The sequence below is a fragment of the Rissa tridactyla genome, chromosome 12 (assembly GCF_028500815.1).
Source record: "Rissa tridactyla isolate bRisTri1 chromosome 12, bRisTri1.patW.cur.20221130, whole genome shotgun sequence".
Classification (NCBI taxonomy): Eukaryota; Metazoa; Chordata; class Aves; order Charadriiformes; family Laridae; genus Rissa; species Rissa tridactyla.
In genome coordinates this window covers 9,114,361-9,130,684 of record NC_071477.1, presented here as the reverse complement: position 1 = coordinate 9,130,684, position 16,324 = coordinate 9,114,361, and the positions used below count along the sequence as shown (strand labels likewise).

General features: G+C 38.7%; 1 long non-coding RNA gene across 1 annotated transcript; it reads right to left on the bottom strand.

Moving 5' to 3' along the window:
- Positions 1 to 9,162: 9,162 nt before the first annotated feature.
- Positions 9,163 to 12,272, bottom strand: LOC128916527 (uncharacterized). The gene is made up of 2 exons (XR_008468991.1): positions 12,216 to 12,272; positions 9,163 to 9,456 (listed from the first exon to the last, which is right to left on the bottom strand). It is a non-coding gene; the product is annotated as an uncharacterized LOC128916527 (long non-coding RNA).
- Positions 12,273 to 16,324: the final 4,052 nt, after the last annotated feature.

The window sequence follows — 16,324 nt, the reverse complement described above, 5'->3', positions numbered from 1 at the left end:
AAAAGGATATTATTTCCTTATGTTAAGTCAAAGAACAGCGCAGGAACTGTAGTCCTATCTAAAGCTGAGTATTTCATAAGCAAGCACCTCTGACACAAACACCTCCAGGTATCCAGTACTTTCCAACTTCTTACTTTTTTCTGTTCCAAATCATCTCTTCTACTGAATGTGCAAAAATGTCTTCATCCCACAGGGATACAAGTAAATCTGTTCAGCAGCAGCAGGAACAGATTTGTTCCTTTTTCTTCATTATCAGTTTCAAGGCAGAAAAAATAGACCAGGAATGAGATTACCATGGAGGAAACGAGTTCATACAACCCATTGTAAACCCCTGGTTGCACTGGAGAATTCTGGTTGCTCTCAAGCGAGGAGGGACTCAGAAAACGTAGTGTTTGTCATTTTAGAAAGACAGAGCCAGTCACTGCTGTCATGCAGACTACATGGATAGCCTCAGCTATTCATGGCAAGTTCCAGAGTCACTGGAAGCTAGTCTTAGAAGAAAGTTCAAAGAATCAAGTAAAGTGTTAAGACAGGACGGCTTTCCCATTTACTATCATATTGAGAGGTTGCAAAGAGACAAGCACATTCCAGCTGCTGAGGGGCTTGACATTAAGCCTGATTATTTACCATTACTACACCACAGTATTCTCTGGCAGACATTTCTGTTTGCTTTGCCTACGCCCTTCCCACCCCCAACAAATTTCCTCTTTTTCATAGAGAACACAGTATCACAGGTTTTCAAGAGTTAATGATTTACATTAAATAAACAAGAAAATGTCACTGAAAATCTTACCAAAAGACCTAAAAAAAATGCCATGCACATGTCAGATTGTGCATGATTTGGAGAATGAGAGATCAGCTTGAATGTTTTGGGCTTTTGCCATCAATTTTGACCTTAGACAGATGTCACACCTAGTTGTCAGATTACGGCAATGTTGTATGATACACAGTCTTCTGGGACAAGCTACAATTCTTGAAATTTTCTGTGGCAATCTGCTAACCTTAGTAGCCCTTACCAAGTTTAAGGAGTGGCCTACAGAATGCACTTCATACTATTATGGCCAACTGATTACTAAAGCTCATTTCCCAAACCAAATAAAAATGAATGTTTAATTTTCAAATCATTATCACAAGTGTCATGGTTTTTAAACAAGTTTCACTCAACTTTTACTCTGATCATCCTGATTAAACTAATGTTAAGGAACTTTGCAATTGGCCTGAAGCTAAGTATAAGGGGAATCTGAAGCTAAGCCTCAGATCACAAGCTTCAGTGATGTTTCATTAGAACTGATATATATGAGGTTTAAATCTTCTTTCTTCATTAATGCTCTCTATCAACATGTAGATTGAAACTCACATTAACAAAACTGATTCAGCTGTGATTCTGCGTGTGTACAATGACTAGAAATTATTTTATCCATTTTATTTGGGGTTTCCGTGATATGATGATAATACAAATAATACGGAATAGATATATACATGTATACATATACAACTGTAAATTTCCATAGTTTCTACTTTCATTCCACTCTTCAAAGGTAGAACGTTTGTCAAATAGCTTCATAAAGGTTGTAGTCTATTTGAGTTGTTTTTTAATCTGAATCTGCTGTAAGGTTCAAGTAAAGCAAGTATAGTGAATCTGTGGCTTCCTTTAGTACTATCGACTGCTTGTCGGCACACAAAACTCCCAAGCCAACAAATGTCATTTATTTACCTAAGAGGTGGCCTCCAGAGGGTGACATCAACACACGTTGTGCACACTCACGTAGCTAGATTATGGTGAAACTATGTCTTTGTGGTTATCTTTGGTGGAAGCTGACTCCTAGTATCACAAGCCTACAGTGCCCCTCTCTAGTACCAGGTTTCTGTGTTGATACTGATGATTTCAGATTTTATCCCACAGAAACATTTGGCTTCTGAACAGATGTAGCCTCAAGATTTACAATTTTACATGAAAACAATACAAATTTGAAAGGTTTCTCTTTTGATTTTACATGGCTTCACCATTTTGTTTTGTTCTCTTCAGGTTTTCATAATGAATCCTTAACACCAGTATATGAAAACTCAGCCAGATAAACAGCTGGAACTCAGTATTATCTGTGACAAATTAAGTAAATAGAAATATTTGTAAACACATGTAAGCAGTCTTGAAAAGACAGCTCAGATCGTCTGTATATCTCATATATCAGTCTATCTTGGATAATGAAATAAACACTTAAACAATCTATCAACAATAACAAACCAGCCAAACAAACCCCGGCACACAGAGGGCAAAAACCAGCTAAAAGGTTTTAATTTGACAGGAACTGCAATCCATTTAAGTTGCTTGCCTCTCCATGTGGAGCCAGTTTACTTTGTTTCACCTTGCTTTGACATTTTTGGTTCCAACCACAAATTGTTTCTAGACTGTTTTCCTTGAAAACTTGTTTTATAAGTCAAATATATTAATGTTAAATGCCACTATGAGCTTCTAGCTGGTTGTGAAGTACTTGCAAATAAGCTTTTGCTATTGAGTCTCCAAAACCAAGAATACTCATCTCTGAACCGTATTGAATTCATTTGTATCTTATTCATTTATAACATCTGAAGAATTTAGATTTTCACAAACCAGGTATCCCGGCTTGCTTTGCTAGCTTTGTGCATGTGCTGCCCTTTGTTAGTGGGTGTAATGCACGCAGCATTCCCTGTATCTGTTCCATTTATAAAGAGAAAGTCCACATTCACCAAGACATTTCTGATGGCTACCATTTTTGTCATTAATAGAATGAAAAGCAACCATGAAAACAGACTAATTATTGGGAAGACCCATTTCCTGCGATAACTTATCACAGAGCCTGTAAATGTGGTAGACACTGTAGATATTGTATTGTCCTCTGAGACTGGCACAGCTGCGTATCACTCAAATCTCCAAGGTCACGCACATTGCAGGATGAAGGGTTCCTTCAGGATGCAGAAATAAACCATCAATTCAGTGTAGCTGCCAACTGAATCAGGTGACTAAAGCTTGATTCATTGTGCATTTGATATGGATTAACACACACAAACAGAAAATGAGAGTTTGTCTTCCTTGCCAGCTGTAACTGCCTGTATTTTTCAATCTTACTGTAGCACTTGAAAAAGGTGTTAGGCAGATCAGAGCCTTCTGCTCATTCTTGGCACAGGACAAGAGTAATACATCACATCAATCTGCACAACTAGATTGCAGTTAGAGGAACCTCTTCTAGATGTTTCAAAGCATATTAGCAGGTCAGAAGGACATCCTGCAGTTACTTAACCTGATCTACTACATGAAATACGTTATTGGATTTCTTTGAGTTAATTCCTCCATCAGTAACTGCAATTGAAGTTGAATATATCTGTTTTAGAAAAAATAGTTATAGAACTGTGTAGGTAAAAAAATTTACTAAAATGCTTGGTAATTTTTTTGAACTGTTAAAAATGTTTCTTATTGCTCACTAAATGTCTGACTTCAGATCCCAATATTGATTCATATTATTTATCATATCTTACAGTGACAGGCCCTAAATCAGATCTGATCTGGTTTGAATTTCTCCTTTAGGACACTTTAGTCCTTTTCTTATCTCTTTCTGAATTCTCTGATTTTTTTTAAATATAGGGCTAGAATAGGAATGCTGATTTTATAATGACCAATTTATAATGACAAATTTATAATGAGACCAATTGTCTCATTCCTGTAGGCTACAAAATAGCTGTTCAATGAAGACTACCACTTAGGTAATAACTGCCAGTTGGATTAAAACTGATAAGTTACATACAAAAAAGTTTTCTAGTCCATTATCAAGACTACTGAGCCAGCTGTTCTTCAGCAGACATTTTACATTTAGTCTGTGAAAATCTTTTCCTTCCTAAAACCCACTTTGGAAAATTCTTATTTATGATCTGAACAACTGAAATTGGAATAGACAAGTTTGCAAACTGACCATAAAACTGTCTTTAATTAAGAAAATGGTTGAACTCCAAATCCAGGGCATACTCTTTGCATCTGAGACAGATGAGAAACAATTTTAAAGCCACATGCCTCTTATGACGGTTAAGCATTTCACTAGAAAGAGCAATCTAGTGTTTCCTTCCTCTGTTCTAATTTCAAGCCAGAGCAACACTCAAAAAACCCACCTGATACGTAGGTCCTCCACTGAGGTCATTATGAGAGCTTGTACCTAGTTTCTGACTTGAAAGGATGTCACACATGTACTCTCTAGTGAACAGGAAACTGCGTGAATGCTTTTTGTGGTTGGCAATATAGCAAAGACATGTTGCCTTTACATTATTTGCTTTTTCCAGACAATGTCCTATTTTCTGCACTGCAGTCAGAGACACAATTACAACATGAGTTAGCAATAGCAATGGGAAAGTAGAGGCAAGAAATTCAATACAACTTGTCATTTGCATATATCCACCAAGTTCCCAATGTGCTTAGACAGTCTTTTGTAAAGTTTATGCTGCCATTCCATCATTGCTATTGTTTAAAAGTAGCTTAACCATGCCTGTACATGTTGCATTCATGCCTCTGATTTAGTGTAGACATACCCTCAAGGGCTTGTTTGAATTAGGATCTCAGTCATGATTATAGCTGAGTAAAGTCCAAGCACCTAGTGTAGACGTGACCTAAAATCATGCTGTGCTGGCTTAATTTGCTGCAGTTATCCTGATAAAAACTCTACCCACTTGTAAAATCTGAATCTAGTAACAGACCATATTGGATTTAGTGACTGCTAAAGCCAATTGCAATGTCGCCTGACCAGAGACTAAGGTTAAGCCAGCTAAATATGAGTGGTTACAGTGGGAGTTTATTTTGAATAAGAACCACCATCTTGATGCTGACAAACTGACTGCTTGTATGGTTTTGCGAGAGATAACTGCAGGCAATATATTTGGCACCAGATTACTACTCTGCATTTTCTGATTTTCAGAATAAAATTTCAGAAGTACATCACCATCACATCCTTCCCTCTTTGCTCATAATTCAATGAAAGAACACTCACTAGTCCTGCCACGTACAGCTCATTAACTTTGTCATTTATGGTGCCTTCAAGAGCCACGGCACATGTTCAGATTTCCTGCAACACGTAAAGCAATTCTCCCTCCACAGTGGCAGCCTCCAATAGAGAAAAAAATGCAGAGTATGAGGGTTTGGCAATGCTCCACATTAAGACTGCACACAAATCAATGAAGAATGGACACTATTCAGAACTTGATTTGCAGACAGCAAACTTAGAACACATACCCTGCTTGAACAGGGGTGGGATTTTTTGGCAAATAAATACAAAAATGTCAAACCAGTTTAAAAGAAAGAAAATACAACAGAAAACCACCAGTTAAGCACAGAGGTAATAACTTCCTAACTTTTTGAGTCACATTCTAAAATTTTCGTGGGGCTAAGAACTGCACCCTTCTCTAACGTCATTTCTCTACACTCCTATATTACCCTTTATTGATACCTCCCTAAATTCCTGCCTCTCCAGTTCCATACTCCTCATGTCTGAAGACAATTCCCTTCCACAAAGAAAGCAGGAATACTCAGGCTGTGAATCACACAGTGCATCTGAGGGCCACCACTTCCTTTAGAAGTTAGTTAATGCACCTCAGCTAACATGCTGTTAAGCTTTTTGCCATGTCCATAAATTTCATTTCACTACATATTGCTGCAGTTCGCTTCTGAATTCTGGATGGGGCCTTTACATACCTAAGTTGAGCATGCAAGCTGAACCCTCCTCTGGTATTCAAGTCCTCATAGTTCTGGTCACAGAATTGTCTGCATGTTTAGGACAGTAACTCTGTATCCACTCAGTAGGATATCCTGAATATCCCTTCACAGTTATATTATCAAATGAAGCTTCCTTATCATATGAGCTTATGTATCACCATCACCCTGAAATAATCAGGGATTGAACCAAGTGGTGAGCTTGCTGTCCACCCTCCTCACTGCCCTAAGGATCCTGAATTCGACCATTTTCATGGTCACTGCAGCCAAGGCTGCCCTTGAGCCTCACATTCCCCACCAGACCCTCCTTGTTGGTGAGAACAAGGTCCAACATAGCACCTCTCCTCATTGGCTCCTCTGTCACTTGGAGAAGGAAGTTACCATCAATACATTCCAGGAATCTCCTGGATTGCTTATGCCCTGCTGTGTTGTCCCTCCAACAGATATTGGGGTGGTTGAAGGCCTCCATGAAGACCAGGACTTGTGAACGTGAGGCTGCTCCTGTCTGTCTATAGAGGGCCTCATCTGCTCAATCTTCCTGTTTGGGTGGCCTGTAGCAGAACCCCAATGTAATGTCACCCGTCCCTACCCTTCCTTTAATCCTGACCCATAAACTCTCCGGTTCCTCACCTATACACAGGCAGAGCTTCATGCACTCCAGCTGGTTGTTGACATAGATGGTGACACACCCTCCTCATCTCTCTGGCCTGTCCTTCCTAAAAAACCTGTATCCTTCCATTCTAACACTCCAGTCATAAGAGCCATCCCACCACATCTCTGTGATGCCAATAAGATCACAGCCCTGCAGGCAGGCACACATCTCTAACTCCTCTTGTTTATTCCCCATACTACATGCGTTTGCATAGAGGCATTTAAGTTAGGCCCCTGATGAAGCTGACTTACTGGCTGGAGTGGCTGGAATTGCTTTGTGCTGCACTCCAGATGATGTCCTGCTGACCTGTGATCCTTCTCTGGGCATCTGCTGCTGGCACTGCCATCAAAATGGTAGGAATGGGATGGGTTGAAGTTCCCCTCCCCGGCAACTTTAGTTTAAAGCCCTCTTTACCAGCTTGGCAAGCCTTAGACCGAAGATGCTCTTCCCCTTCTCTGGCAAATGAACCCCATCAGCCCCCAGTAGATCTGGTTTCTTAAAGCAAGTCCCATGGTCTAAATAGCCAACCCCCTGTAACCATTTGTTGATTCACCAGATTTGACCAGCCCTTTCAAAACCCTTCCATTTGACCGGAAGGGCTGATGAAAAAACTGCCTATCCTTTGCAAGCATGCACTTTGCACTACCTCACAATGTAAGCATCTTCTCAACTGTGCAGTGAGCAGGAGTGATAAAATGATCTAGCTTTAAAAAAGTGGTTTTTTGTGGTTATTTTATTTAAGCTGGATCACTTTCTCTGCTCTGATTCAAAATTCAGCATCATGTGCATCTGTGAAGGCATGAGTGATAAAGTGATCTACACTGTGCAGGGAAGGCTGAGGCTGAAGACAAATGTAAGACTGCTAGCAAAGACTCATGAAAATGATCTCATAAAACCACATCTTTACTGTATTCATGATGACAAAATGTAGGATAAGTCCATGGTTTGTGCCAACTGCCCTAGCTCAGTCCATGGTTAGAACTTTGGCAGTAATACCCCTTAGGAATTCACTACCCCTTCCTGTCTTGCTCCCAGCTGCTTATTTCTATCTTTGTGCTGCCCCCTGTCCTCTGCTGGCACAGCTGCTCGTGCTCTGGGTGAGAAGAAACAGGCAATGAAGCGGTTACTGATCAGGGGCATCATTCCCTGAAGTGACTCTTGCAGTGTTTGGGGACATCAGAAGGGTGGGAACAAGTGACCAGGGCAGGGAAAAGGAAGACAGTGCTTTCTGAAGCTAACAGTGCTGCCAAAATGTTGTTCACGATCACTGTATCTCTAGAGTAATAAGAGAGCAAAAAGCAACTGAGGACAAGTTGTCAGGAGCAGCTGAGGATCATTGTCATTACAAAAAGAACTCTGTAAAACAGAGAGAACTGATTTTCCATCACAGACTTCTTGATCCTCATTACAGGCAGCACAGCAATAAAAGTATGGCCAGAGGTAGAACGAAGCATAAACCAGCTTCCTGGAATAAAACGCTGTTTAATGTACAATCCTTATGCAAAGGTCTCCAGCTAACTACTCCGAGTTGCATCCAGGACTGTTCTGGATTCTGAGTTTCAGGGAATTGAAGTGGAGGTTAATTCTCCCCTACCTGCCAGTTGCAAACTCAGCACAACTGAGGATATAGCCCCTTGACCTCTCTCTGATTTAGTCCCAGAACACTGCCATTGCCAGCCAATGACCCTGAGCTATGTATTTAGAAGAAGAGCTGGAGCACTCTGTAGAACATTCCAATGAATCACATAACCCAAAAAGAATGTGGTTTTACAATCTTTTTTACCAGTGGGGGAAGAATTTACTGGCACCAAAACTTGAATCCAGATGTTTTCATCAGGAACAATTTTGTTTTTCTTTGCATTCAGTCATGACATTGAATACTGCCTACAGTTGCATTAAATTAATAATGTTACAATGAGGCAACATTCCTTACACATTTTCATTTACTTTGCAATATGCATTTACTCAGTTCCAGCAACACAACAATTCACTCTGGCACTATTTCAGCTTAACAGTTTAAAAAGACTGAAATTTAGCTAATGGTATATCTACAGCAAAGTAATTTTTCCTGCATTTTCCCTTTATGTAAGCCCTGATGGTGACCACATACAAAGGCATATAGGTGCGCCTACACACACAAAGATTTAGAAACTGAATAGCCATTTAAAACTCAACAAAAAAATGAATTCCTGTTCCAAAATCCAGCAGCTGGCCAGACTTAAGCAGATCTGACGTACCATAAAAACTGTCAGTCAGTGGGACTACCCCTACAAAGTTAAACACATACACTGTGGCCTGCAAGTTCAGTCCTGAGAGAATAAACTTCTCATTCACTTTCCAAATGGATCTGGACTAGTACCATTCAGTAGAAAATCTTCTCAGGAACCCTTACTGAATAGGCGTAAAACGACCAACTGAAAAGACATTTAATGACCAAAACTAAATTAATTCACAAGTGCTGGAAAAATATATGGAAGTATTTCATTGTTTTGGTTCAGCTAATAAAAAGTCAGGAAAAAACTAGCTGGGATCTAAATAAGAGTTTGCATTTGTTTTTCTCATAAGACAGCAAAAAATTGTGTTTCATTTCACGTGCTTTTAAGAAAAGTAAACACAATGAAGACAGTCAACCGCAGAAAGCTGCCTAACCTCCTGGAGAAAGCAGAGTTTACCATCTCAAAACTGTATCTTAACCATAAGTTCATATCATATGTTGGCACTGCATTAAGACCTTATGCTGCAGTTTTCCTGTTCTGTGTGAAACATTAAACAGGCATTTGGAGAGAGATTGACTGAAAAATGATTTTTTATTGAAGAGCATGAAGATTAATGAGTTGGATATGTCATTCATCTCTCCATCTCTCGCTATGTCTATATTGGCAAGTCGTGGCGTAACAGAAGCAAGTCAGTTGAGTGGGACCATCTAACAGAAAGGACTGGTATGGAGGACCCAGCAGTCACATTGCATGTGTGTCAGAAGTTTACGTGGGACTAACTCTAGTGTCTTCTCATGAACAGAATTCCCATTTACAGTTGGAGTTGCCCACCATGCTCCTGAAGTACATCTTCAGCTCTCTTTCATCTGAAAGAAATCCAGTATACACACTGTAAGACCACCCCATAACACCAGACACATTGCAAGTGGCAACAGTTGGGAGATTCACTTCAAGAGCAGACTCCTCACCTTGTCCACAATATGAATATACATGCAGCCTTTTAATTTTCCAGCATAGAGAATAATTATACAACATGATGAACATAAGTTACCTAAGATATGGAATTAAGGCAACTGGCCACATATTACATATGGGAACAAAGAAACTTTGGAAGTCATACACATCTGCACAACACAATTAATTAAAAATTGATAGGAATTGTACCTATTGTTTTTCATGTGTTCTTGCCAATATTTATTTTCTATGAAAAGATGTGGTGTTTTTTTTACCACTGGGGTACTTATCCAAAGATTAACTGCACCTTCTTGGACATTTTATGTAAGTTGTCAGGCAGCGAGATAATAGTTGGAAGATAAGCAGCATAACTGGAACAGATGGTAATGCGAGCCAATAAAATGATGAGAGAGAGAATAAATTAAAAACATTCTTAATTTTAGAAAGCTTATAACTCGTCCGCCTTTCATTTGAATTACTCAGCTGGACTTTGGGTATGGCATGATCCCAATTTTACATAAATTCTGAAAAAGGAAGTTACGGAGCAGGTAATTTCTCCACCAATATTTTGTGGCATTCTGTAGAAGATGAAACAGGTATAAATGCAGTATTGTTTGTACAGTGATGTAAATATACCTTCTTTTCTCAAAGATCCTGAGAATGTATAAATTGTTCTGATGGCTTCCTTAAACAAGTTGCAACTAGTCTTTCATGAGACAGAAAAAATAGGCCTTAATAAATCTAGTGTTTATGCAGAAAATAACTTCCCTATTATTCAAGCCGTACCCTAGCTGATTTCAGAACTGGTCTGTGCTTGCGCTAAATGCACTGAGTGCTAATAAAAACCTTCTTGGATTAGAAATAGGATTCTATTCAGCATTCCAAATGGAAACATTCAGATGACTGAACAGTTCATTTAGAGCTTTGATTTTATTCAAAAACATTGTTTCCATTGCATGCATTTATGAATTTGCAAAAAACTCCATCCCAGGATTGTACAATAATGTTTTCATTGCTGTTTCATCCATGCCAGCAAAAATTATCTCATAAATGCAAATATCCATAATATATGGTAAAAATGGAAGTTTTGTCATTTGGTATGTGCTCAGTTCCGTCATGGCCTACTTTCCACCACATTAGGATGCCTAATGTATTTGCTGTAGCGGGCAGGGAGAGCTAAGACAATTTTCGTGAATCTAGTGTAAAACTAAACTTGAATTTTGCATAAACACAGCTTTTCAGCACTATTTTTTTTCTTCCTTTTTGACATTTATTGTAGGATCACTTCTGATCACTTCTGCTTGCAGAGGTTGAAACACCTCTGTAGACAATCTTAACATTTCATGGTGATTTTCCAAGAAATTGTTAAAGCCCATTTCTCATTTATATTGGTGTAAATTAGGGTGGCTTCTAAAGTAGCAATTGAAGCTATACATGTAGAAATCCAGTATAAGTAAATGAAAAATAAGTCCTCACATTTTTTAACTGCTTGTAAACTAAGGAATTTTTAATATATATAGTTTAGAGTCTTTGTCTGAATTGACAGAAGCACTGATATACTTCCAGCATGACAGAAAGCAATATAGAAATGGTGCTTTTTCCCCCTAGAATTTTATCAGTCAAATGACTTCACTATTCATGCAAATTAAAACTGTACTCTGGTGAGTCTGGAATTTGAAGCCATCCCAGTTCATGGCTTAATGGTACAGGGAAAGACAGCAAAGTGTACACTAAAAGAGATACTACTGTATACTCCAGGCATCCAATAGCGAGAAGTTAGTCTGCTTATATAATAAAGTAAAAGGGCTTTTGCAGAGGATAGCATAGGCCATCTTCTTTTTCAAATGACTGTAAAGTTGACTAGGCTTGTAATTGCGTGCCCGCGATAGATGCCCTCTATAGTATACATCACACATTCATTAAGGATTTCAAATGTGAAGCAAAGTATGACTGAAGAAAATGGAGAAAGCAGTTGCCTAAAGGTCAGGTTTTGCTTTGTCTTGAATTTAGATGATCAATGCAGGCAGGGCACAAATAGCCTGGGGGAAATCAGGACTAGCTGAGTCCAGGCCCAGAAAGAAGTACAGGCACAGTTCCCTCCACCATCTTTCCAGAGAAGACAGGGACAAGGGAAATTCATGCCTTAACAATCCCCGTGTGCAGCCTACAGAACCAGTTGTACGGAATGAGTCATGTCATGAGGGTAGAAAACTCCATTTCCAGCAGGACATGAGAAAAGGTGACAGAATTCTGCATTTTTCCAAAAGGTGTCTCACTGCTTACCTCCCATGTACAGCCAAACTATCCCTCTTCTCTGAAAAATCCTGCTCTTAGCCTGGCAACAATCAGCTATAATGGAACTGAGCCTCCTTAATCTGAGTTACATTTTGCTAATAATTCCTGGTCTTCATCTATATCACTTCCTAGATGCAACGATGCAATCACACAACACAGATGCAATGCTATGGCCATGAATACAGGCCCAGAATAATAATCATCAGTTTCACTGTGTTAATCTGACCTACTATTTGCTCTTCATTAGATTCTCTAGAGCGGTTTAGTACAGAATACTATGACTAATAATGTCTCTCAGGTCACAGCTGTAATAAATACTTCCATCAATTCTATGTTGTGACTAACAGGCACCACAAACTGAAATAAACATACTTACCGCTTACTTAAGTTATCCTGTGTTCTGAGAATGCAGCACAGATCAATCGTCATTCACTACTTCTTCATGTAATTATTTTTAATTTAATACAGAGAGTATAGCAGTAACACAAACATCAGAATATCAGAGTTAGCACCTCAATACCACTCCACAACCTTACAAAAATACTCTGTTAAGGAAAATGCAGTTTTCCAAACTGTTACACAAATCAAAATTAAAATGCAAAATAGTGGGGATTGTTCACTTCAACACAGTGTTGTTACCAGAAGAAAGTAGTCAATCGTGTCTTTACAAAGCAATTTCATTTACTTCTAGAGTTAGAAAAAAATGTTCCCCGTACAATATTAGAACACACTAGTTCCTCCTGTTTTCTTTGATGGAGAAATTTATCTTTCACATATTCTGCGGTGAAAGTACATTAGCATGATCAATATTCCTGAAACTACATTGTGGCTTTGCAACTGTCCATTCATACAAGGTCAAATAGACAGCCAAAATACTGTGATATATTCTGAGTAAAGCAGCTTTAGCTAAAATGCCTTAGGGAATGAGCTACATGTTGCTCCTTTATAGGCTGTTGAAAGAAGCAAACTACATCCCCCATAATCTCTGTCACTAGATGTTGGCGGGTTGCCCACCCAATCCAGCTGGCCCCACTGTTTTGGAATTGTGCAGTGAAACCCACATGCCTGCTGTTTGCCAGAATAGCAAAATGTAAAAATGCTTCTTCTTCCAGAGTTCAGGCGTGTTCCTGCCCCTTTCATAGGTGTGAGGCAAGCCCTGGAGCTGCAGCAAGATTTCAAAGTGCCGCAAGTGGTCTAGTTCAGACTCCTTATTGAAATCTTGGCACTCCAAGCTACTAAATGTATGTCACAGCTTAGGCAAAAATATTCTGAATAGTTAAAGTTATGGTGGTTTACTTTATCATGCATATCTGTAACTACGACTGCTCTCACCAATCACTGTCAAATACCTCAGCGTTTTCAGCAGTACACTGACTTCCTAAAGCTTTGAGTTACACAATGCAGTGAACCAACTCACCCTGTTTCAAGTAAGAGTTTGAACAAGTTTATCAATAAAGCTCCCTTCCAACCAGTATCTCTATTAGTCTCTTAAATAGACACAAGACAACATCTTGACATGACATCATGACATCTTGAAGTCAAGACAAAAACAAATGTTCATGTGTCAATAAAAATAAATATTCATGTGTCAATATATCAAAACAAAATTGGGTGGGAAATAGGCATGCAGCCTTATTTCAGTAAAACTTGAACACAGTCTAAAAAATGTGGTCTAAAATACTGCCAACTCCCATCTGTTCTGAGATGGAGCTGCATTTTTTATTATTTTATTTCAAGGCTAGCTAGGTTGGAAGTCCTAGAAATATTACACAGTTACCATAATTATATATGTCGGTATTTGAACTCTGTCAGTGGGTAAACTTACACTTTGCACCAAACCTCAAAGCACCCAGCTGCTCTCCACTGCACTGAAAATCTTCACCATGCTTTTTAAAATCACCCCGTACTTGGGGCTCAATCAAATCTTCCCAACATAGCACTATGTTCATTATCATCCTACTTCTTAAGCATTCCCTCCCTCTCAACCCCCACCCTTTTTTTATCTTCCCACAAGGTACACACCTGTATAACTCTTAAGATAGAAAAGCAAAGTAAACAACCTCATAGCATCGTGACTGAACTCTCAGGGTACAGTATGTACAGCACTTGCCAGATCTGACAGTTGACAGTACTTATTTTGGACACATTTGCTGATAAGGATGAATGACTTTGTACATTTCCTCAAAAACTCCATGTTCCATTAATAAGCACCCGAGAGGAATGACTGGTCTAGCAATAATCCTGACACCCTATTCCACTCCTCAGCTTCTCAAAGTACATATTCTAGAGAACCGTCTAGTTATCCCATCAAGATCACACAAAAGCTTTGCTTGGATATCTTTGGCGCATTTTCTGCCTTAACACAGAGTTAAGCTTTTCATCTTACAACAGCATCTGTCATCAGAAGGGGCTGAGAGGTTGTAACATACACTTCAGGCATATGGTTTAAGCCTACAAAGGTCTCATGTATATATAAAATTATTTCACATTTTTAACCACTTCAGGGGCAGATATTTTGTTTCCATGCCATAATTGATATTAAAAGGTAGTTGTTTGAATTGCAATCCCTTCTTTTGCATCCTTTATTTCTTCTTAGGTCTTCACAGTGCTACATCAAAGGAACTTTGATCTTGGAGGAGTCAGAAACTCCCAAAAGTGAGATGTAAGCAGAGTTTGAAAATGGTATTCAACAATACCAGTATCAAAAATCTACATGGAAAACCCCTCTTTTTTCCATGTGACAGTTTTCCATTACAATTCTTATCTGTGGGCAATATTACTACATTGATGTGAAATTTGTACCACGGGAGATAAATCTGTATTAAACAAAATAATAATGGAACAACTCCTAAGAAATGGAGATAAGGCAGTGGGTAATAATGAAGTACACCATTGGGTGGCAGAGTCAAACAGACATGAGGTCTAGAAAATGTCATTTTTTTCTTTGATATTCCTGTGTATCCAATACAGACTCTGTAGAAACTAACATAAATGGTGAAAAGATATGCCAAAGACTCTTAAGAGAAACATAAAGCAGAAATAGTGTATCCAAAATCACTCATAAATTCAGCAGAAGTCAGAAATAATTTTGAAATTTTTCACATCACAAGTCGGTGACACAAATAAAACATCCACTCAAGTTAAAAATCTACATATTAATCTGAATTCTGAAATTCCTGGCTTTGGAGATTTTTTAGATTCATGATGATACTGTTATTATTTGAATCCTGCGTGTAATAGCTAAAGAATTAATAGTATATAGTAATATAAACCTAAGCTGTCATCAAAGGGCCAGATTACCATGTAAATTTGTGTCTTCCATTTACATCCTCTGTTATTCAAAGCATGATACTAAGATGGGAGGGATCTGCTGTACTAAGATAAAGATGTTAAGAATTTAAAGGACATTTCTGCGTTCAGGAGCTGGTGAGTTTCTACCATCTTTTCCATCAAAAGTAATGGATCAAATTCTGTTCCATTTTTACAACAGGATTTTTATATGAGTAAGGACTCTATAATGACTGAACAAGAAAGCCACATTTTGATCCATTAAATGTACACTGTTACCCAAGTAACATTCCCAGTGGTACAACCTGCATGAGAACTGTGCAGAGTCCTCAAAATTTTGAGAAAATCTTTGTTACTAGAAAACATTATTTCTTGTACAAATGGAATGGGTAAGTCTCAGGCTTTCTGCGCACTCTGGCAACCAACTGGGCTCTTCAGAATGTGCTTCACGTATTTTAGTGCTGTCCTCAAAACAACACACTACATACCATGTACCAGGCCCAGTTACTGAAGATGGCAGGCCTTCATAATACAGCTGAAATTTAACTGAATGCCACTATACATTCAAGGGGAAATGGTTTGCCTGAGCTTCCAAGTCTGGTCCTTTTGCAGGCAATACCTTTGAAAAACTTAGCCAACAAGGTAATCAAATCATTAAGACCACTTTTGTTCCTTTATTAACAGATGGAAAAATATTACTACTGCAAATGCCTCTGTTTCCCAGGACGGGGTAGCAAAAAAGACTTTGGAATATATTATTACACCCCTTTTTGTGGGATCACCAGTCAGGTATGACACATACAGAGAGAAGTATTAAAGCAAGTAGAAAAAAAAATGGAAAGAAACCAAGCAAAACACTATCATCCCAGCATTATTTTACACTGCATGGACAAGGGCAAACCCAAAAGATCATTAACAGCACTTTCAAAAAAACAGCATAATATACATCACCTTTTGCTCTGCTTATAAAAAGGTCAGTTCCACACTTAAAATACCAAGATATGACATAAAATAATATATCATCAGAGACAGCAGGGCAAGGAAAGAAGAGAAAAAAAAATCATTTTCTCTGATTCTACAGCACACTCTTTTTCCTGGTGCCATGGGAAGTCTTGTGCAAGTTCCCTTCTTAGCTGAAGCTCAGGGCTTCCTGCACTGGAGCCCTCCAAGTGTCTACCTATTTATAGAAGTCACTTT